This window comes from Canis lupus, chromosome 12, assembly GCF_048164855.1.
Source record: "Canis lupus baileyi chromosome 12, mCanLup2.hap1, whole genome shotgun sequence".
NCBI lineage: Eukaryota > Metazoa > Chordata > Mammalia > Carnivora > Canidae > Canis > Canis lupus.
Window position 1 is genome coordinate 8,187,385 of NC_132849.1, and position 23,600 is coordinate 8,210,984.

A 23,600-nucleotide genomic window follows, 5' to 3' on the forward strand; every position below is an offset into this window, starting at 1 on the left:
CTTATTGGCTATTGTTACTGAATGTCTCTGGACTATTTCAGTTTGGCTAGCCTTCGGAACAAGAGAGTTCCAACAGTGCCCACCAGGCACTAGTTATTATTATTATACTTATTTTGGGTCTAGATACTTCAGAGAGATGATAACAGGCAGCATTTCCAATCCATTTGAAAAATCAAATGGCTATTATAAGCAAATCTGGCAAAAACATGTAGCAAGGCAGGAAATACTTTGAAAGATCAGATATAGTCATGAGTTTGATATAGATACATAGCAGAGACCAAAGGGACAGCTTGTAAACTGGAATCTCACCCAGAAGGTCAATGGAAATCCAAGAATAATTAATTTCAGAGTGGAAAAACTGGCTTGTTGAAGTTTGGGGGATATTAATAATGCTCTGTTTCTCCAGTGATTCTTTCTCTAGGGGCAACTAGAATGCTTGACAATCAGTCTCATTACTCACAACTCTGCTTCTGCTTGGGTTGGCAAGATTGGGAGGCATCATTAGATACCACCATCATACATTAGTAGCAGTGAAACATGTGGATAGTCTTCCTCAGGTCACACTAGGAAGTTAGGTCCATTCACCAATCAAGAAACATTTATAGAACCTATACATGTCTGGAACTTGGTTAATACTAAAAATAAAAAGTCTCAGTTATTATATCCCAGTGTTTAGTATACCATAGGTTGCTAGTATATGACATGATGATTTATTGTGGAAAGGATATAGAAATAATCTTACCATGCTCCTAGGCTAGAACTCCTGCTACATTATGTTCTTACCCAATCCCCTGCAGCAGTTCCTGCTAGTGGATCATCCAACCTGTTCTTCTCTAGGACTCACCATCCTATAAGTACACAGATGGAACACATTTTCCAGGCTTGTTGGAGTTAGGTGTTATCACGTGACTGATTCCAGCAACAGAATGCAAACAGAATCAATGAAATTCCATTCCAGTCCCGGTCCTTCAAATCTCCTTCATAGTGTCTACTTCTTGTAATGAGAGAAGAAGCTGCTACAGGGCCTCGCCTTCCCCCTTCCTCCTAAACAACTATCAAGTCTGAATATTTAGCAGCTATCTAAAGATATTGGAAAGTACTGGATAATGAGGAGTACACTCTATTCTTGTATCCAGAATATATAAGGAACTCCTACAACTCAGTAGCAAGGAGACAACCTGATTTTTTAAATTGGCAAAAGATTTGAAGTGATAATTCACACGCACAAAAAAACCAAACATACAAATAGTCAAAAAGCATGTGAAAATATGCTCAACCACTAGTTGTTAGGACCATGAAACTAAAACCAAGATTCTACCCACTAGAATGGTTAAAATTAAAAACACTAAAAGTTCTAAGTATTGGTAAGGACGGGGAACAACTTGAAGTCTCAAACATTACTGGTGGGAATTCAAGATAGCACCTCCATTTTAGTAAACACTACAGCAATGTCTTACAAATATCCACTTACTATATGACCCAATGGTCCCACTCTGGGGTATTTTACACAAGAGAAATGAACATATATGTACACATAAAGACATATGCAAATCATAGCAGTAATCTTTGTAATAAGTAAAAAGTGGAACTCATTCAAATGTTCATCGACTGAAGAATGGATTAGCAAATCATGAGATATCCATACAATGAGACACTGCTCAGAAATAGAAAGAAGTGAACTGCCAATACAGTCATCAAAATGAGTTATGCTGAGCAAAGGAAGCATGCCACCAAATAATACAGATTTTATTCCACTTATGTGGAATTGAAGAACAGGCACAATTTATCTTTATTAACAGAAAGTTGCCTGGGGCTAAGGGTCAAGAGAAGGGACCAGATATAAAGGGGCACCAGGAACTTTCTAGGATGTTGGAAATGTCTATATTTTGATTGTCGCAGTGGTTATGCAACAGTATACAATTACCGAAAACTCAGCAAGCTGAATCATTAAAATTTTATGAATTCTACTTTATGATACCTTCACATGAACCTCTGTCTCCTACTCATTTGCTGGTAAGATCAGAGAGGCTTTGGAAGCCATGTGTTGACAATAGTAAAGTCCCATCACCCGGGTCCTCTAGTGAATAAGTGGGGCAGAACCCTCCCAACATTGCTGAACAAGGGGATACAAACAGGAATTGGACATCGTTCTTGAGATCGAAAAACTCAGATAAACTGGGATTAAACAGTATTTGGATAAACCAGATGATTCTTTTTTTACCTCCTTAAAATTTGACACATCCAAGGTGATTGTACTGTGTGAGACAAATAACCATTTTATTCCATTACCTTGAAAATTTTCCCAGTTGCTTCTCCCCTCTGATGTATTGACTCGTAGTCTTCATTCTTAGGCAGATACTTCATATTCCAGAAACCAAGACCTAAATATATTAGGGCCAAATCTCAGTAGGTCCCTGAAGTTCTGGGCTACCACCTCATGCCACCCTAGTACTGTCACCATTGTGGACCATTTCTTGAGCACCTCCTTGTCCAAGAGATTTCATTTGAGACACAGGATTCATTTTGATGTGGCCTGAGTCATAATTGTTTTCTATTTCTTTATTTATATTTCAGCATATACGGTGTTTATTATGCACCAGACATTGCTATAAGAACATTCATTCGTTAATCATAACAATGCTATGAGGTGAGTCTAATGTTATCTTCTATCCTACAATAGAGATTATATTAACCTCCCTATGAGGATTACAGAGATTCTAACACATGCCTATGTCTTGCAGCTAACCTGGGGCAGGGTTGAGATTTGAAGTAAAGGATTACACCTCCAAAGTTTACACTGATGACTAGAATATCTCTCTCTTTTTACCTGTTTTATGAAAAACAAAAAATACATAAAACCAAACAAATATCCCAGCATAAATACTTCTGGATTGGGATATTTTCAGTACTGACTTCCCACCCTGATTATTATATAAAATACTACTGAGGATGGGCATGCCAGTGACATTCCTTTGGTGTTTGCCTGGCTCTCTATCCCCTCAAGACCTCTGAGATCCTCTAGTAAATCCTTTTGGTGCCCATTTGCAGATTCAGCTCCATCCCTGACTTAGAGATCGACTGATACCTAGGAAGAATGTAAGGAACGATAGACCCAAAGCTCACTGACTTGAATCAAGTCAACCTCCTGCTACTCCTGCTGGGAACTCATACTTTTGTTTGTGGAGTATGTGCTTATTTCAAAATCACCACTTTCTACTGTAATACTGGTGACTGGGTATCTGTGTTGTTCCCCTGAGTCTAATTTCCTGCCTTGACTCCCAGCTCAGAATGCTAGCTGCTGTCTTGCTTCTCTCAATCCTAGAGATTATAGTCCTGGCCTGACCTTGGGTTCCCCTGTTAGGTTACTGCTGTCATCTGATATCCTGTCAGGCTTTTTTGAGATGCTGCGCCACCCACCTGCCTGGTTACTTTCCTGGTACAAGTCCCAGGACATCCTCACGTTACCTATTACTGAAGCCTATCCCAATGTGGTAGAATGGCCAGATTAGGGTATTAGCCTTCGTGTGGTTGACCCATCACTGATGCTAACAGATCCCTAGTTCTGACCCTAAACCAACCCTAATCCATCTAAAGGAAGAGAAATACAGATAAATGGAGGAGATAGGACCCAAGCAAAAGTTAGAAGTAAGAGCGCTGAGTGGTCAAATATGATCTTAATAACTCGTAATGGCCAGGGAAGCTCTGTATGGTACTGGGCCATGAGTCCTTAGGACATTATAAAAGGTGTGTCTTGGAATCTTGGTTCAGTTTTGCTGGAAGGAATGATGTACTTTGGGAGAGTTAGTGGTCAACAGGCTAGCTTCAAATTAAATTAGATCTAGAGGCTCTGTGCAGTTGCCTTACCCCTCATTCATATAGTAGGACTTCTTAACCGGGGGCCTATGTATTCCTAAGGATCTACATGTAAGCATTGGGAAATAATATTCCATGAGTTTTTTTCTTGAAGGAAGGCTCAGTCAATCTCCATGTAAAACCAAAGGTACTTGCATTCAGGAAAAAGCAGAGTCCCGGTGCCTGTGTCCATCAGGATGGGCTGGTGCTTACTGTGACGTGCCCAATGTGTCCTGTGAGGTGGCGGCCTTCCACTAGGTGAGCTTTGCCCTCTCAGAATCTGGGGTCACTCCGCCAAGTATCGGCTAACTAGCAGCATTTTAGGGCAGGTATTGTTACCATGGGAAGAGTGGACAGTGGTGGGTGAGCGAGGCTCTACAGAAACAGTCTGAGATGGAAGGTGAAAGGGCAGAAGCACAGGCTTAGAGATTTCAAAAAGAAATGCATGTGAGAGAAAATGAAGACATATTTCACTTTCAGGACTTATTATTTTTTTTAAGATTTATTTATTTTAGAGAGAGAGAGCAAGGGAAGGGGAGGATATAGGAGGAGAGGGAGAAAGAATCTTAAAGTAGACTCCACACTCAGTGTGGAGCCCAACAGGGGGCTCCATCCCACAACCCTGAGATCACCACCTGAGCTGGAATCAAGGGTTGGACGCTTAACTGACTGAGCCACCCAGGTGCCCCAGGGCTGGGTTTATTTTCAATATAAATCTGGTTCTAAGGGTTGTGAAGTAGATGAGAACACACTTAGTTGGTCTGAACCTGACATGCTGTGTGCTCTTCTGTGATGTTTCTTTCTGTACTCGGCTTCCTAGGGGTGTCCACTGACCACCTGTGCCAGCACTCCGGCATCTGCATCAATGCTGGCAACTCGCATCACTGCCAGTGCCCCCTGGGCTACACTGGGAGCTACTGTGAGGAGCAGCTCGATGAGTGCTCATCCAACCCCTGCCAGCATGGGGCCACCTGCAGGGACTTCATTGGCGGGTACAGATGTGAGGTAAGATAAGCCCCCAGAGGTCAGAGACCTCCTGAAGATGGCAGAACTGTCGTGAGCACTAGCATACTGATTTAGCTGCTTGTGACTTTTTATGAGTCACCATTTTTTTTTCTTTACCGTCACCATTACACTATTTACCACCACCATTCGTTTCAGTCCCCTTGTGTAATAAGTTCACAGGGCTCCAGTAAGGTATTTCTATAGAGGTCTAGAACCATTCCCTGAAGCCAACATTCACTGCCAGAGTGAGTTTCACAGGCCAGCAGCTCAGTGGCCCCTGGGACATCCCTGAATAGCAGCTGATATAGGAGAAGCCACTTTGAAGTGTGTCCTGAAGTTGTCTAGCCTGTTCCATGTAGCATCACACCAAGTATGATGTGTATATATTTGAGGAAGTGTGTATCTTTTAAGGAACATATTGCTCTAATGGCCGGGCTGATAATGGTCAGAGCAAGATGTCAACAAAACATTGGAAACTTGAATTTGACACCAATTCAGGCCACGCAGGAACACTGAGAGAAGTCGTACTTCTCATAAATGAGCCAGAGTTGGCCTCTTTATATTAGCCCGCAGTTATTCCTTCATGCGGGTTGGGACCTGTTAGTTCAAACACCATCGGTGCCAAACTCAAATTTTCACAGATCCAGTTCTTTTAAAAATAGCCCTAAACGCCAATTTTTAGCCATTTAGAGCCTTTTTTGCATTGCATATCCTGCAAAACTGCACCCAGTATCTGCAAACCATAGGTAAGCCGCAGGACTTAAAGACCCCAAGCCAGTGCTGCCCTTCAGAGATCTCTGACCCAGAGACTGGCCTGGCTGCTGAGTGACATCACCGACCATGTTAGTCCCCTCTCAGTTACTCCCTTTCCTTGGAATTCACTTGCGCTCCTCTCCTTCCCCTCCTCTCCACTCTGGACAATCTCATGCTGCAAGGGATGGCCTCACATGCAAACTTGTCAAAGCATTGCCCAATAAAGCCGCTTCATGGTCAAGGTCTTTTTCCCTGACCAGCCCTGAAATCCCTCAAACCCCTGTAGCTACCACATTAACTAACACTCCACCCCCATCCCTTTCTCAACCAGTTTCTCCTACGTATGTGTGGTTTCCTGAATCTAGAGATCAATAAATGCAGTGTGTTGACTACTGTCCACACTTTGATTGGACTGAGTCACAGGGTCCTCATCACACACCAAGGAATGCATATTTTAAAGATGGGAAAACCTGCATTGAGGAGCGATGAAAGTTTTGCACAGGGGTCAACCCTGAAATATCCCTCAGAATACTGAGTTCTTGCCTTCACAATAAAGTGGCTTTTCAGCTGGAAGATGTAACTGACAGTAAGCTGCAAGTTGGCCCTGCGCAGGATGATTGGTGGAGCGTGTGGCTGTGCCAGAGAAGCATTCAAGAGGTGCCAGAGAAGCATCCAAGAGCTGGGTGGGGGCAGGGAGTGGGCAAAGGTATATGGCAACCTTCCAGACCTCATTTGCTCTGGTGGTCTGTTTCTAGCAATGGTCCAGTGTTTCTTCCTTTTTGCTTGCTCCTATCAGTGTGTCCCAGGATATCAGGGCGTCAATTGCGAGTATGAAGTAGATGAGTGTCAGAATCAGCCATGCCAGAACGGAGGCACCTGTGTCGACCTCGTGAACCATTTCAAGTGCTCCTGTCCACCAGGCACTCGAGGTATGCAGTCAGCCCTACCCGTCTCCATCTAGGGCATTTTCTTAAGTTATAAGCCAGTTTTTAGGATAGAAGAGATTTAAAAATTGTTTTATTTCAGTACTCCGAAGCTTTGCAACCTGGCCTGGGGGCACCTGCAGTTCCAGGGCAGGGGCTCGCTGTTCTGCCTATCTCTACTGCTTTGCTTCAGGCTGAGGTTGAGCTCGTTCTCACTTGGTAGGTCGGTCTATTACTGCTGGTCCCATGCTGATGGGAGGAGAGGCCTCAGTGTTCATTTGTCTAGCAGTCCCTAATTACCAGATGTTCTGTGAAAGTAGGATTACACAGTGGTTTTGTTTTTTACCATCCTGTTTTCAATTTAGTTTGTAGTTAGGTAATATATGCACAGGCCCAGATTTTACATATAGACACACACACCAATATACATGCAGCGAAAGCATAAGGTGAAAAGTCTGTTTCTGTTCCCCTTCCCCATACCTAGTTCTCCCCTCCCACCAACAAGGAACCTCCACTTTATTTTATTTTAGTTTCTTCTGTATCTTCTAGAGTTTTCTTTTTATGTGTCTTTTAGAATTTCTTTTCTTTATAAATTTTTCAAATTCAAATTCAATTAATTAACCTATTGTATATTATTAGTTCAGTTACTCATTGTTGCAGGATTTCTTTATATATACATATAGAAGCCAAATATAAAGATATTTTTATTTACCCCACTCCTATTTCTTACTCTTGCACTTAATTTTTTTTTGTGCTTAACTCGGGATGTTTCCATATCAACTTATAGAACTTTCTTAATCTTTTTCACCCAGCAGAATTCCTTTTTAGTTTAGTATATTGAACCAATGTCCTAGTAATAGAAAATGTGGGTTTCTTCCATGTGTATATGTGTAGATACATTTTCAGAAAAGAAATTGCTGAATTAGAGAATTATGTGCATTTCTGGTTTTGATCGATATTGCTGAAACATAGCATAAGACCATACTGGCTTCTCAGTGTGGATGAACATATTCTCACCTATGAGTCCTTTGGTTTTCCTCTTTCAATGGTTTCTCTATTTGTATCTATATTCTTTTTTCCTATTACAGTGTTCATAATATTTTACAGAGATGAACTATGATACAAAATATTTTCAGTATATTGGTTTTTGTCTTTGATTTTCTTTATGATTTTTTTCATGCAAAGTTTTTTTTTTTTTGTAAAGATTTATTTATTTATTTTGAGAGAGAGCGAGAGAGCATGGGGCGGGGCAGAAGGAGTGAGAGAATCTCAAGCAGACTGCTCTGAGTGCAGGGACCAAAGTGGGTCTCAATCTCATAACCCCGAGATCAGGACCTGTGCTGAAACCAAGAGTCAGATGCTCAACCTACTGAGCCACCCACGCACCCCTGGAGCTTTTTGTTTTTAATCAGATTGGATTTATTAACCTCTCTTAATGGCTTCTGCATTTTGAATCCTAGTCAGCAATACCTTCTAGACTTTAATATCATTAAGGAATTCTCCCATATTTTCTTCAGGTACTAGAATACTGTGCACTTTTTCCCTATGGCTACTGATTTGTCCCAACAAAATTTATGGGATATTTCATCTTTTTTTAAGAGATTTTATTTATTTATTCATGGGAGACACACACACAGAGAGAGAGAGAGAGAGAGAGAGAGAGACAGAGAGGCAGAGACACAGGCAGAGGGAGAAGCAGGCTCCATGTAGGGAGCCCAATGAGGGACTGGATCCCAGAACTCTGGGATCATGCCTCAAGCCCCAGGCGTCCCAATATTTGATCTTTTTTACAATAATTGGAGACGGCAACTTCATCAAATTCTAAATACCCTTGTGTATTTGGGTGTTTTTCTGGACTTTTTTTTTTAAAGCATTAATCTGTTAATTTATCAATCCCACTCTGTTTTAATTATTAAGGATCCTTGATTTCAGGGTTTTCCAGGCTAGGTTTATATATTTTTTCATATAATTTTTTAAAAAAAAGATTTTATTTATTTATTCATGAGAGACACGAGGGGGGTGTTGGCAGACACAGGCAGAGGGAGAAGCAGGCTCCATGCAGGGAGGCCCAACGTGGGACTCGATCCCGGGTCTCCAGGATCACGCCCTGGGCTGAAGGTGGCGCTAAACCGCTGCGCCACCTGGGCTGTCCTCATATAATTTTAGAATCAGATTGTCTATTAACAAAATCCTGGTGGCATTTTTTTTATTGGGGTCACATTAAATTTATGGAATCTACGTGGGGAAACTGGAATCTTTACCATAAGGAATCTCCCTAACCAAATGGTAACATCTTTTTATTTATTCAAATCTCCTTTTGGAGGAGGAGGGGCAGGATGGCGGAAGAGTAGGGTCCCCAAGTCACCTGTCCCCACCAAATTACCTAGATAACCTTCAAATCATTCTGAAAATCTATGAATTCGGCCTGAGATTTAAAGAGAGACCAGCTGGAACGCTACAGTGAGAAGAGTTCGCGCTTCTATCAAGGTAGGAAGACGGGGAAAAAGAAGTAAAGACACAAAAGGCCTCCAAGGGGGAGGGGCCCCGCGAGGAACCAGGCTGAGGCCGGGGCCAGTGACCCCAGGACAGGAGAGCCCCGTCCCGGAGAAGCAGGAGCTGCACCGACCTTCCCGGGCGGAAAGGGGCTCGCAGGGGGTTGGAGCAGGACCCAGGAGGGCGGGGGTGCCCTCGGGCTCCCGGGGACACTAACAGACACCTGCGCCCCGGGAGATGCGCCGAGCTCCCTAAGGGCTGCAGCGCACGGCGGGACCGGAGCAGCTGGGGGGGGGGGGGCGGCTCGGGCGGCGGCTCCGCGGAGGGGGCTGCGGGGCAGGAGCAGCTCGGAGGGGGGCTCGGGGGCGGCTCCGCGGAGGGGGCTGCGGGGCGGGAGCAGCTCGGAGGGGGGCTCGGGGGCAGCTCCGCGGAGGGGGCTGCGGGGCGGGAGCAGCTGGGGGTGCTCGGGGGCGGCTCCGCGGAGGGGGCTGCGGGGCGCGAGCGCGAATCCACCAGCGCAGCCCGGAGCACAGGGCGCCGGGACACAGCCCAGGATCCGGCCTCCCCCCGGACAGGCAGAGGCCGGGAGGGCCCAGGGCAGCAAGGACGCTCCTGCCCCGAGCTGAGCAGATCAGCGGCCCTACCCCGGTCATCCAGGCCCTGCAGATGGAGAGCTCTGGAGCTACTGCGGGAGCTGACTCTAGGGCTCCAGAGCTGGCCCCGCCACTGGGGTTGTTCCTCCTGGGGCCTCACGGGGTAAACAACCCCCACTGAGCCCTGCACCAGGCTGGGGGCAGAGCAGCTCCCCCGAGTGCTAACACCTGAAAGCACAGCAGGCCCCTCCCCCAGAAGACCAACTAGACAGACAGGGGAAAACAAATTATTGACCTAGCAGCATTGGAGTTCCAGGGGAAGTCAAGGAACTTACAGTATACAGAATCAGAGGATACTCCCCCTTGTTTTTTTTTCTTTTTGATTTGTTTGCTTCCCCCTCTATTCCTTTTCTTTTTTTTCTTTTTCTTCTCTTTTTTTCTTTTTTTCTCTTTTTTCTTCCTTTTTTCTTTTTTTCTTTTTCTTTCCTTCTTTCTCTTCTCTCTTTTTCTCCTTTTCTCCTAAGCAAACAATACAACTTGTTTTTGGCCACTCTGCACTGAGCAAAATGACTAGAAGGAAAACCTCACCTCAAAAGAAAGAATCAGAAACAGTCCTCTCTCCCACAGAGTTACAAAATTTGGATTACAATTCAATGTCAGAAAGCCAATTCAGAAGCACTATTATAAAGCTACTGGTGGCTCTAGAAAAAAGCATAAGTAACTCAAGAGACCTCATGACTGCAGAATTTAGATCTAATCAGGCAGAAATTAAAAATCAATTGAATGAGATGCAATCCAAACTAGAAGTCCTAACGATGAGGGTTAATGAGGTGGAAGAACAAGTGAGTGACATGGAAGACAAGTTGATGGCAAAGACAGAAACTGAGGAAAATAGAGACAAACAATTAAAAGACCATGAAGATAGATTAAGGGAAATAAACGACAGCCTGAGGATGAAAAACCTACATTTAATTGGGGTTCCCAAGGGCGCCAAAAGAGACAGAGGGCCAGAATATGTATTTGAACAAATCATAGCTGAAAAGTTTCCTAATCTGGGAAGGGAAACAGGCATTCAGATCCAGGAGATAGAGAGATCCCCCACACAAATCAATAAAAACAGTTCAACACCTCAACATTTAATAGTTAAGCTTGCAAATTCCAAAGATAAAGAGAAGATCCTTAAAGCAGCAAGAGACAAGAAATCTCTAACTTTTATGGAGAGAAGTATTAGGGTAACAGCAGACCTCTCCACAGAGATCTGGCAGGCAAGACGGGGCTGGCAGGATATATTCAGGGTCCTAAATGAGAAAAACATGCAACCAAGAATACTTTATCCAGCAAGGCTCTCATTCAGAATGGAAGGGGAGATAAAGAGCTTCCAAGACAGGCAGGAACTGAAATAATATGTGACCACCAAACCAGCTCTGCAAGAAATTTTAAGGGGGACTCTTAAAATTCCCCTTAAGAAGAAGTTCAGTGGAACAAGGACTGAATAGATATCATGATGGCACTAAACTCCTATCTTTCAATAATAACTCTGAACGTGAACAGGCTTAATGACCCCATCAAAAGGTGCAGGGTGTCAGACTGGATAAAAAAGCAGGACCCATCTATTTGCTGTCTACAAGAGACTCATTTTAGACAGAAGGACACTTACAGCCTGAAAATAAAAGGTTGTAGAACCATTTACCATTCAAATAGTCCTCAAAAGAAAGCAGGGGTAGCCATCCTTATATCAGATAAACTAAAATTTACCCCGAAGACTGTAGTGAGAGATGAAGAGGGACACTATATCATACTTAAAGGATCTATCCAACAAGAGGACTTAACAATCCTCAGTATATATGCCCCGAATGTGGGAGCTGCCAAATATTTAAATCAATTAATAACCAAAGTGAAGAAATACTTAGATAATAATACACTTATACTTGGTGACTTCAATCTATCCCTTTCTAATCTCGATAGGTCTTCTAAGCACAACATCTCCATAGAAACGAGAGCATTAAATGATACACTGGACCAGATGGATTTCACAGATATCTACAGAACTTTATATCCAAACTCAACTGAATACACATTCTTCTCAAGTGCACATGGAACTTTCTCCAGAATAGACCACATACTGGGTCACAAATCGGGTCTGAACCGATACCAAAAGATTGGGATTTTCCCCTGCATATTCTCAGACCATAATGCCTTGAAATTAGAACTAAATCACAACAAGAAGTTTGGAAGGACATCAAACACGTGGAGGTTAAGGACCATCTTGCTAAAAGATGAAAGCGTCAACCAGGAAATAAAGGAAGAATTAAAAAGATTCATGGAAACTAATGAGAATGAAGATACAACTGTTCAAAATCTTTGGGATGCAGCAAAAGCAGTCCTGAGGGGGAAATACATCGCAATACAAGCATCCATCCAAAAACTGGAATGAACTCAAATATAAAAGCTAACCTTACACCTAAAGGAGCTAGCGAAAAAACAGCAAATAGAGCCTACACCCAGCAGAAGAAGAGAGTTAATAAAGATTTGAGCAGAACTCAATGAAATCGAGACCAGAAGTACTGTGGAACAGATCAACAAAACTAGGAGTTGGTTCTTTGAAAGAATTAATAAGATAGATAAACCATTAGCCAGGCTTATTAAAAAGAAGAGAGAGAAGACTCAAATTAATAAAATCATGAATGAGAAAGGAGAGATCACTACCAACACCAAGGAAATACAAACGATTTTAAAAACATATAATGAACAGATAAATGCCAATAAATTAGGCAATCTAGAAGAAATGGACGCATTCCTGGAAAGCCACAAACTACCAAAACTGGAACAAGAAGAAATAGAAAACCTGAACAGGCCAATAACCAGGGAGGAAATGGAAGCAGTCATCAAAAACCTCCCAAGACACAAGAGTCCAGGGCCAGATGGCTTCCCAGGGGAATTCTATCAAACGTTTAAAGAAGAAACCATACACCTATTCTCCTAAAGCTGTTTGGAAAGATAGAAAGAGATGGAGTACTTCCAAATTCGTTCTATGAGGTCAGCATCACCTTAATTCCAAAACCAGACAAAGACCCCACCAAAAAGGAGAATTACAGACCAATATCCCTGATGAACATGGATGCAAAAATTCTCAACAAGATACTAGCCAATAGGATCCAGCAGTACATTAAGAAAATTATTCACCATGACCAAGTAGGATTTATCCCTGGGACGCAAGGCTGGTTCAACACCCGTAAAACAATCAATGTGATTCATCATATCAGCAAGAGAAAAACCAAGAACCATATGATCCTCTCATTAGATGCAGAGAAAGCATTTGACAAAATACAGCATCCTTTCCTGATCAAAACTCTTCAGAGTGTAGGGATAGAGGGAACATTCTACAACATCTTAAAAGCCATCTATGAAAAGCCCACAGCAAATATCATTCTCAATGCGGAAATACTGGGAGCCTTTCCCCTAAGATCAGAAACACGACAGGGATGTCCACTCTCACCACTGCTATTCAACATAGTATTGGAAGTCCTAGCCTCAGCAATCAGACAACAAAAAAACATTAAAGACATTCAAATTGGCAAAGAAGAAGTCAAACTCTCTCTCTTCGCCGATGACATGATACTCTACATAGAAAACCCAAAAGCCTCCACCCCAAGATTGCTAGAACTCATACAGCAATTTGACAAGTGTGGCAGGATACAAAATCAAAGCCCAGAAGTCAGTGGCATTTCTATACACTAACAATGAGACTGAAGAAAGAGAAATTAAGGAGTCAATCCCATTTACAATTGCACCCAAAAGCATAAGATACCTAGGAATGAACCTAACCAAAGAAGTAAAGGATCTATACCCTAAAAACTATAGAATACTTCTGAAAAAAATTGAGTAAGACACAAAGAGATGGAAAAATATTCCATGCTCATGGATTGGCAGAATTAACATTGTGAAAATGTCAGTGTTACCCAGGGCAATTTACACGTTTAATGCAATCCCTATCAAAATACCATGGACTTTCTTCAGAGAGTTAGAACAAATTATTTTAAGATTTGTGTGGAATCAGAAAAGACCCCGAATAGCCAGGGGAATTTTAAAAAAGAAAACCATATCTGGGGGCATCACAATGCCAGATTTCAGGTTGTACTACAAAGCTGTGGTCATCAAGACAATGTGGTACTGGCACAAAAACAGACACATAGATCAATGGAACAGAATAGAGAATCCAGAAGTGGACCCTCAACTTTATGGTCAACTAATATTCGATAAAGGAAGAAGACTATCCACTGAAAGAAAGACAGTCTCTTCAATAGATGGTGCTGGGAAAATTGGACATCCACATGCAGAAGAATGAAACTAGATCACTCTCTTGCACCATACACAAAGATAAACTCAAAATGGATGAAAGATCTAAATGTGAGACAAGATTCCATCAAAATCCTCGAGGAGAACACAGGCAACACCCTTTTGAACTCAGCCACAGTAACTTCTTGCAAGATACATCCACGAAGGCAAAAGAAACAAAAGCAAAAATGAACTATTGGGACTTCATCAAGATAAGAAGCTTTTGCACAGCAAAGGATACAGTCAACAAAACTAAAAGACAATCTACAGAATGGGAGAAGATGTTTGCAAATGACGTATCAGATAAAGGGCTAGTTTCCAAGATCTTTGAAGAACTTATTAAGCTCAACACCATAGAAACAAACAATCCTATCATGAAATGGGCAAAAGACATGAACAGAAATCTCACAGAGGAAGACATAGACATGGCCAACATGCACATGAGAAAATGCTCTGCATCACTGGCCATCAGGGAAATACAAATCAAAACCACAATGAGATACCACCTCACCCCAGTGAGAATGGGGAAAGTTAACAAGGCAGGAAACCACAAATGTTGGAGAGGATGCGGAGAAATGGGAACCCTCTTACACTGCTGGTGGGAATGTGAACTGGTGCAGCCACTCTGGAAAACTGTGTGGAGGTTCCTCAAAGAGTTAAAAATAGACCTGCCCTACGACCCAGCAATTGCACTGCTGGGGATTTACCCCAAAGATTCAGATGCAATGAAACGCCGGGACACCTGCACCCCGATGTTTCTAGCAGCAATGTCCACAATAGCCAAACTGTGGAAGGAGCCTCGGTGTCCAATGAAAGATGAATGGATAAAGAAGATGTGGTCTATGTATAAATGGAATATTACTCAGCCATTAGAAATGACAAATACCCACCATTTGTTTTGACGTGGATGGAACTGGAGGGTATTATGCTGAGTGAAATAAGTCAATCGGAAAAGGACAAACATATGGTCTCATTCATTTGGGGAATATAAATATTAGTGAAAGGGATTAGAGGTGAAGCAAGAATGAATGGGTAGGAAATATCAGAAGGGAGACAGAACATGGAAGACTCCTAACTCTGGGAAACGAACTAGGGGTGGTGGAAGGGGAGAAGGGCGGGTGGGGGGGTGACTGGGTGGCGGGCACTTAAGGGGGCAGTTGCCGGGATAAGCACTGGGTGTTATTCTGTTTTGGCAAATTGAACACCAATAAAAAATAAATTTATTATTAAAAATAAACAAATCTCCTTTTGTATCTTTCAGGACTATTTTAAAGTTTTCATATAGACCTAGTACATTTCTTCTTAAGATTATTCCTATAATTTTGTCCTTTGCTATTGCTATTGAAAAAGAGGTCTTTTCTTCTTTTACTTTTTAAAAGATTCTATTTATTTGAGAAAGAGAAACAGAGAGACCATGAGTGGGAGGAAGAGCAGATAGAGAGGGACAAGTAGACTCCCCGCTGAGCATGGGGACTGAAGTGGGGCTCCATCCCAGGACCCAGATCATGACCTTAGCCAATGTCAAGACACTTCCATGACTAAGCCAGTCAGGCACCCCTCTTTTCCCCTTTTAATAGTCTTGCTTATATTAGTGTATGCTACAAATGCAAGTGGGAAGAATACAGAACTGTTTTCCTTTTATAATTTTTTGAATCATTCATGGAATCTTCTCTATAATTGTTATTAATTTCTTTTTGATCTTTTTTACAATAATTTGAAATATTACAATATTATTATTATGGATATTCATATTAGATGGCTCATTTACATCTATAGTATATTAAATAAGTTCTATTTTAAATGGGATAACCTTCAAGCTCTCAATAGGAGATTTTCTGTTTAATTTTTAAAAATAAGAAAAAGTGCACATTCTTTTACAGAAAAAAGTCAGCAAGTCTAAAACTTTTTAAAAATCCCTCGACATTTAGTCCAGTTCTTACTAATATTTTATGTACTTATGTACTTATAATTTTTATGTATTTATTATGATAGCCTCTTTTGAACTGTTTTTATAGTTTGAATGAAAGGCATGAGTTAATGAGAAATTACTGGGTCTCTCTTGAGCTCTAGTTTCCTCGTCCCTCAGGTGGGACGAATAATGCCAGTTGGTGCACAGAGGACCACTTTGGGGGGCTGTGTGGGAGAGTACCTGTGACGCCCTGAGCATATTCTTCCCCTTGACCTTACTGCTCACTGGGGATGACAGCAGCTGCGATGGATCAAGAGTGTGATTTGCCCCACCTGACCTAAATGTCCCATCACAGGTTGAGATGTGTCATCAGCATGTTTGCAAAGTGCCATAAAGAGTGACTCTGTTTTGCAGGAAAGAAGTATTCCAAAGAATGTCCTCATTCTCTGTCTCTTCTCTCCTTCAGGCCTGCTTTGTGAAGAGAACATTGATGACTGTGCTGGAGGTCTCAATAGTGGTTAGTGTGTAGGTAGGATTGGGGGCTACTGTCGTTGCTGCTTGCCTGGCCTTGCAGAAGTGCGGTGTGAGCGCAACATCAACATCAATGAGAGGTTTGCCTCTCGAACCCCTGCAGCTCTGAGAGTAGCCTGGACTGCATCCAGCTGACCAACGACTACCTGTGTGTCTGCCGCAGAGCCTTCACTGATGAGAGCCTCTCCAGTGCCCCCAGCACTCTGCCTTGGAGAGGCTTTGAGTGAGGAAATTGGGCCCTGTGTGTCACTTCCCAGACCCAAGTGAAACTTTTTTCTTACATAGGAAAGACTAGACCAGCTTAATTCAGAGTTCCACTTTTTCCCTAGGTCAGTGCTTCATGGATGTTATAGTCCACCTCTGCCTTTTTTTCTTCCTGAGATGCTTTCTTTTATTATACACTGATTATATCAGACTGTAACAGAAATACAGAAAAAGAAATAGAATGTTGGGAGTGGTTGAGCAAAATAACACTTTTTAATTGGAGCAAAATACACATACAGTATACCGTCTTAACCATTTTTAAGTGTACAGTTCAGTGGTTTTGAAATCATTCACGTTACTTGCTGTCAACACCAAATCCATTCACAGAAGTCTTTCTTCTGAGTAAAATAATGTCTTGTGATCAGAAACCATACATCTACTCTACTTTCATCAACCTATCTCTTGGCATGTAATGATTTGGGTTTCTGGGTAGACACTGCCATGGTGACCTCTACCTCTGGGACCCTGAGAGGATTGGGATCTTCTAGGTCATATAAGGGGAATAGGTCTAAATTGGGGTGTGTTTAAGCAAAAACCAGTTCATGAAGGTTATGCACTAGAAAGCTCCGGGGGTATGGCCTGCATAGCTAAGAGTTGGTCATGCTCCTAGCTCTTCTCAGGCTTCTTCTTTTTCATTATACATCATAAAGATGACCAAGTCCTGCCTCAGAATAGGGGCTTATCTAGGCCCTTAACTACTTACCTCTAAGGGTAAGCAGCTTGGTGGCTTTGTGGTTCTACGATAATATCTAACAGTGTCAGTGTCAACCAGATGCTTAGATGAGAAGTTTGCTTGGCATTTCTGGAGTCATTACAGACCTTGTGCTGTAGTAGTATTACTTAGGAATCAGATACTAGGCAACAGTAGTCTCCTTTAGTGATAATTTGGCAACCCAAGAAAACTTACTGGAACACTTAGGAATCCAGTGAATCAAATGATGTAAAATTAATTCACAGAGAAACCTCTGCTATAAACCAAAACCAATTGGGGGATGCAATTGAAGAGAAGATCACATTTATAATAACAAACACACATACCAATAACCTTTCAAGAATTACTGACTACAAATACTATCAAATATACCCACTCCTGACAAATTGAGTGACTGCTGCCAATTACAGCCCCTTTAACAATTACAGCTCTATTCTTCTCACCTGCTAGATAAAAAAACATAACCATATCTGATCATGCCTGTCACCGATGCTCATCTTTGAACCCATCTCAACATCACCTAAAACAAGGGCAACCCTATCTTACACACACTTCCACAAACCCACATCTCCTCCTTGTGTGCATTTCCCCTGAAGCAAAGTTCTGCAATAACTCCATCTTTGTTTGACTTGCAGGGGTGCTCCTCATGGCCTCTGGCTGCCTGACATCAACAGAAGCCTGTGCTGAAACTCCAAACCAGAAAGAATCCCATTTTTACACCCTGTTATACACAGAGCATGGACTGTGACAGTGAGTACTCATGAATTTATTTTAAGAATATCTGGAACATCACAAAAATTGCATGTGGATGAAGCCATGCTAAAATCTCAGTGCTTCAAAGGGTCAGTATTATATAGACAGGTATCACTGAGCATAGTGGTATCAAATAGGAAACAAAAAAATTGCAACCAACCAGCAACCCTATGTGTATGAAAAAATTTAAAACTATGAGTCATTTATAAACACAAATCTAAGTTAGAAGATACTTAGAAATTGCACGAAAATACTTATCAAATAGTACCACTACTTTTGAAATACCATTGCATACCTGCTGTATTAAGTATTCTATCCACATCTCCAATATTCTTTAGAATTCTCTGTACAGTTTATCAGCAAATCTCTTATTCCTCTAATTCCCTGTTCAAATTAATAACTCTCTAGCTAACATTTCCCTCTTCAACTATGATGTGGATTCTTTCTCCTGACTGAACCCAGACTGATACAGAAGGTAACTTTTGCAGAGAAACATTGCTCTGTGTTGTGCTTACTTTCATCTTAATATCAACAAGTTAGAAGCTCTTCATCTATAATTTTTTAAATAATTCTTTTTCAAAAGGGACATAATGAATGAATGATGGCTATTCTAGGAAGGGACAAAATACTCCGTGCTATAAAATTTCAAGACATAAGTTAAAAAGATAGTAGCCATAGTCAGTCTACTGGCACTATCCCTTACCGATACCTTTATGACTCCAGCTAATGTGTCAACCTAAAGATTAATGATTGCAAAGCATATCTGTCTCATCTCAGAAAGTAGAAACAAACTTCTGGGCTATTAAAGCATTTTTTTCATTGTGAAATGTAACACACACAGAAATGAGCATATGTTTTTAGGAATGGTTTAACAGATGTGTACAGCAAACCCCAACAGCCAGGCACTCTAGAAGCTACATGAACCATACCCTGCCCCTTCCTCATCCACTCCTGATTACACCCTAGAAGTAGGGTGACAGCTCATCCTCACGGTTCCCGTAATTATTTCCTAGATTCAGTTTACCAAATGCATGTATCCCTAAAAGTAACGTTTAATTTCGTCTGATTCTGATCTTTATGTTTGTGTTTTGCTTTTCTTTGTTTGTAATATTTGTCCTCATCATGCATATAAATAACTCTGATGCATCATCTCCATTGCTGTAGTCACTGTTGATGGAAAGCTGAATTGTTTCCAATTTGGGGAATATTGCTGTTTCATGTATCCTGGTGAATTCATGCACACATGTCTGTAGAGTATGTATCTAGGAGTGGAACTGCTGGATCATAGGGTCTGCATATTTCCAACTGTATGAGATACCGCTAAAGAGCTTTCTTTTTTTTAATTTATTTTTTATTGGTGTTCAATTTACTAACATACAGAATAACCCCCAGTGCCCGTCACCCATTCACTCCCACCCCCCGCCCTCCTCCCCTTCTACCACCCCTAGTTCGTTTCCCAGAGTTAGCAGTCTTTTCGTTCTGTCTCCCTTTCTGATATTTCCCACACATTTCTTCTCCCTTCCCTTATATTCCCTTTCACTATTATTTATATTCCCCAAAGGAATGAGAACATATAATGTTTGTCCTTCTCCGACTGACTTACTTCACTCAGCATAATACCCTCCAGTTCCATCCACGTCAAAACAAATGGTGGGTATTTGTCATTTCTAATAGCTGAGTAATATTCCATTGTATACATAAACCACATCTTCTTTATCCATTCATCTTTCATTGGACACCGAGGCTCCTTCCACAGTTTGGCTATCGTGGCCATTGCTGCTATAAACATCGGGGTGCAGGTGTCCCAGCGTTTCATTGCATCTGTATCTTTGGGGTAAATCCCCAACAGTGCAATTGCTGGGTCGTAGGGCAGGTATATTTTTAACTGTTTGAGGAACCTGCACACAGTTTTCCAGAGTGGCTGCACCAGTTCACATTCCCACCAACAGTGTAAGAGGGTTCCCTTTTCTCCGCATCCTCTCCAACATTTGTTGTTTCCTGCCTTGTTAATTTTCCCTAATTCTCACCGGTGTGAGGTGGTATCTCATTGTGGTTTTGATTTGTATTTCCCTGATGGCCAGTGATGCAGAGCATTTTCTCATGTGCATGTTGGCCATGTCTATGTCTTCCTCTGTGAGATTTCTGTTCATGTCTTTTGCCCATTTCATGATTGGATTGTTTGTTTCTTTGGTGTTGAGTTTAATAAGTTCTTTATAGATCTTGGAAACTAGCCCTTTATCTGATATATCATTTGCAAATATCTTCTCCCATTCTGTAGGTTGTCTTTTAGTTTTGTTGACTGTATCCTTTGCTGTGCAAAAGCTTCTTATCTTGATGAAGTCCCAATAGTTCATTTTTGCTTTTGTTTCTTTTGCCTTCGTGGATGTATCTTGCAAGAAGTTACTATGGCCGAGTTCAAAAAGGGTGTTGCCTGTGTTCTTCTCTAGGATTTTGATGGAATCCTGTCTCACATTTAGATCTTTCATCCATTTTGAGTTTATCTTTGTGTATGGTGAAAGAGAGTGGTCTAGTTTCATTCTTCTGCATGTGGATGTCCAATTTTCCCAGCACCATTTATTGAAGAGACTGTCTTTCTTCCAGTGGATAGTCTTTCCTCCTTTATCGAATATTAGTTGACCATAAGGTTCAGGGTCCACTTCTGGATTCTCTATTCTGTTCCACTGATCTATGTGTCTGTTTTTGTGCCAGTACCACACTGTCTTGATACCACAGCTTTGTAGTACAACCTGAAATCTGGCATTGTGATGCTCCCAGATATGGTTTTCTTTTTTAAAATTCCCCTGGCTATTCGGGGTCTTTTCTGATTCCACACAAATCTTAAAATAATTTGTTCTAACTCTCTGAAGAAAGTCCATGGTATTTTGATAGGGATTGCATTAAACGTGTATATTGCCCTGGGTAACATTGACATTTTCACAATATTAATTCTGCCAATCCATGAGCATGGAATATTTTTCCATCTCTTTGTGTCTTCCTCAATTTCTTTCAGAAGTGTTCTATAGTTTTGAGGGTATAGATCCTTTACCTCTTTGGTTAGGTTTATTCCTAGGTATCTTATGCTTTTTGGGTGCAATTGTAAATGGGATTGACTCCTTAATTTCCCTTTCTTCAGTCTCATTGTTAGTGTATAGAAATGCCATTGATTTCTGGGCATTGATTTTGTATCCTGCCACGCTACCGAATTGCTGTATGAGTTCTAGCAATCTTGGGGTGGAGACTTTTGGGTTTTCTATGTAGAGTATCATGTCATCGGCGAAGGGGAGAGTTTGAATTCTTCTTTGCCAATTTGAATGCCTTTAGTGTCTTTTTGTTGTCTGATTGCTGAGGCTAGGACTTCCAGTACTATTTTGAACAGCAGTGGTGAGAGTGGACATCCCTGTCTTGTTCCTGATCTTAGGGGAAAGGCTCCCAGTGCTTCCCCATTGAGAATGATATTTGCTGTGGGCTTTTCATAGATGGCTTTTAAGATGTCAAGGAATGTTCCCTCTATCCCTACACTCTGAAGAGTTTTGATCAGGAATGGATGCTGTATTTTGTCAAATGCTTTCTCTGCATCTAATGAGAGGATCATATGGTTCTTGGTTTTTCTCTTGCTGATATGATGAATCACATTGATTGTTTTACGGGTGTTGAACCAGCCTTGTGTCCCAGGGATAAATCCTACTTGGTCATGGTGAATAATTTTCTTAATGTACTGTTGGATCCTATTGGCCAGTATCTTATTGAGAATTTTTGCATCCATGTTCATCAGGGATATTGGTCTGTAATTCTCCTTTTTGGTGGGGTCTTTGTCTGGTTTTGGAATTAAGGTGATGCTGGCCTCATAGAACGAATTTGGAAGTACTCCATCTCTTTCTATCTTTCCAAACAGTTTTAGGAGAATAGGTATGGTTTCTTCTTTAAACGTTTGATAAAATTCCCCAGGGAAGCCATCTGGCCCTGGACTCTTGTGTCTTGGGAGGTTTTTGATGACTGCTTCAATTTCCTCCCTGGTTATTGGCCTGTTAAGGTTTTCTATTTCTTCCTGTTCCAGTTTTGGTAGTTTGTGGCTTTCCAGGAATGCATCCATTTCTCCTAGACCACATATTGGGTCACAAATCGGGTCTGAACCGATACCAAAAGATTGGGATCATCCCCTGCATATTCTCAGACCATAATGCCTTGAAATTAGAACTAAATCACAACAAGAAGTTTGGAAGTACCTCAAACACGTGGAGCTTAAGGACCATGCTGCTAAAAGATGAAAGGGTCAACCAGGAAATTAAGGAAGAATTAAAAACATTCATGGAAACTAATGAGAATGAAGATCCAACCATCCAAAATCTTTGGGATGCAGCAAAAGCAGTCCTAAGGGGGAAATACATCGCAATACAAGCATCCATTCAAAAACTGGAAAGAACTCAGATACAAAAGCTAACCTTACACATAAAGGAGCTAGAGAAAAAACAGCAAATAGATCCTACACCCAAGAGAAGAAGGGAGTTAATAAAGATTCGAGCAGAACTCAACGAAATAGAGACCAGAAGAACTGTGGAACAGATCAACAGAACCAGGAGTTGGTTCTTTGAAAGAATTAATAAGATAGATAAACCATTAGCCAGCCTTATTAAAAAGAAGAGAGAGAAGACTCAAATTAATAAAATCATGAATGAGAAAGGAGAGATCACTACCAACACCAAGGAAATACAAACGATTTTAAAAGCATATTATGAACAGCTATACGCCAATAAATTAGGCAATCTAGGAGAAATGGACGCTAAAGAGCTTTCTAATGCAGTTCAGCCTATTAAACTCCCTCCAGAGATGTGTAAGAGTTGTTGTCATTCTACACCCTCATCAAAGTTTGGTATTGTCAGCTGTTTAGAAATCATTTGAATCCCTGACCTCCTCCCTCACCCACCACTCATACAACAAACATAACCACTGGGATGCCTTTCTGGGAGAGCTCCCGGGGTTCTGCTCTTCTGCTCTCACAGGTGCTCTTCTATTCCTAGATTCTGCACCGCCCCCTACTCCGCCCCCCCCCCCCCAATCTGGCTAGTCCCTGGCACCCAAGGACACACAGCAGAAAGAGCCACTTGACAAAATGAGCTGGAGTCTTTCTCTTGCCGGAAGCCAGGCACTGCCCGGGGAGGGGAGGGGTTGAGTCCCCTGGTGGTGTCTGCCTCTGGCGCTCTGCCTAGAAAACACCCACCGAGGGAAACCGTCAGGTGTGTCCTAGGGCGAATGGAAACAGCCCAACCGGCATAGGACGGACTGACCCTTGAGCAAGAGCGTTGTCCTCCTTTCTCTGCAGCCCTTCTCCTTTGTCCAAGCTGCTCTCTGCCCCTCATCCCTCGTGCCAGCAGCCCCTCCCTCTCGCCTGTTTTATTCTCGCGCACCCCTCCCTCGGTTCTCCCTCGGTTCTCCCTCGTGCGCCCAACGGCACCGCCCAGGAAGCGAACTAGATAGGTAAG

The 23,600-nt window shown here is 41.9% G+C and overlaps 1 protein-coding gene and 2 long non-coding RNA genes across 5 annotated transcripts in view; 2 read left to right on the plus strand and 1 right to left on the minus strand.

Annotated features, from left to right (window-relative positions):
• Nucleotides 1–749: 749 nt before the first annotated feature.
• LOC140601061 (uncharacterized) lies at nucleotides 750–23,502 on the minus strand. The gene is made up of 3 exons (XR_012004110.1): nucleotides 23,406–23,502; nucleotides 2,290–2,381; nucleotides 750–848 (listed from the first exon to the last, which is right to left on the minus strand). It is a non-coding gene; the product is annotated as an uncharacterized lncRNA (long non-coding RNA).
• Nucleotides 3,980–16,457, plus strand: LOC140600636 (uncharacterized). The gene is made up of 4 exons (XR_012003812.1): nucleotides 3,980–4,110; nucleotides 4,673–4,857; nucleotides 6,407–6,539; nucleotides 16,330–16,457. It is a non-coding gene; the product is annotated as an uncharacterized lncRNA (long non-coding RNA).
• Nucleotides 23,445–23,600, plus strand: part of LOC140601059 (regenerating islet-derived protein 4-like) — a 46,560-nt gene continuing 46,404 nt past the window's right edge. Inside the window, exon 1 of one of the 3 annotated variants that reach the window (XM_072769568.1) lies at nucleotides 23,445–23,595. The gene's annotated coding sequence lies outside the window, so the exon portion shown is untranslated. The remainder of the gene's footprint in view (nucleotides 23,596–23,600) is intronic. The other 2 variants (XM_072769569.1, XM_072769570.1) reach the window with 2 other exon arrangements.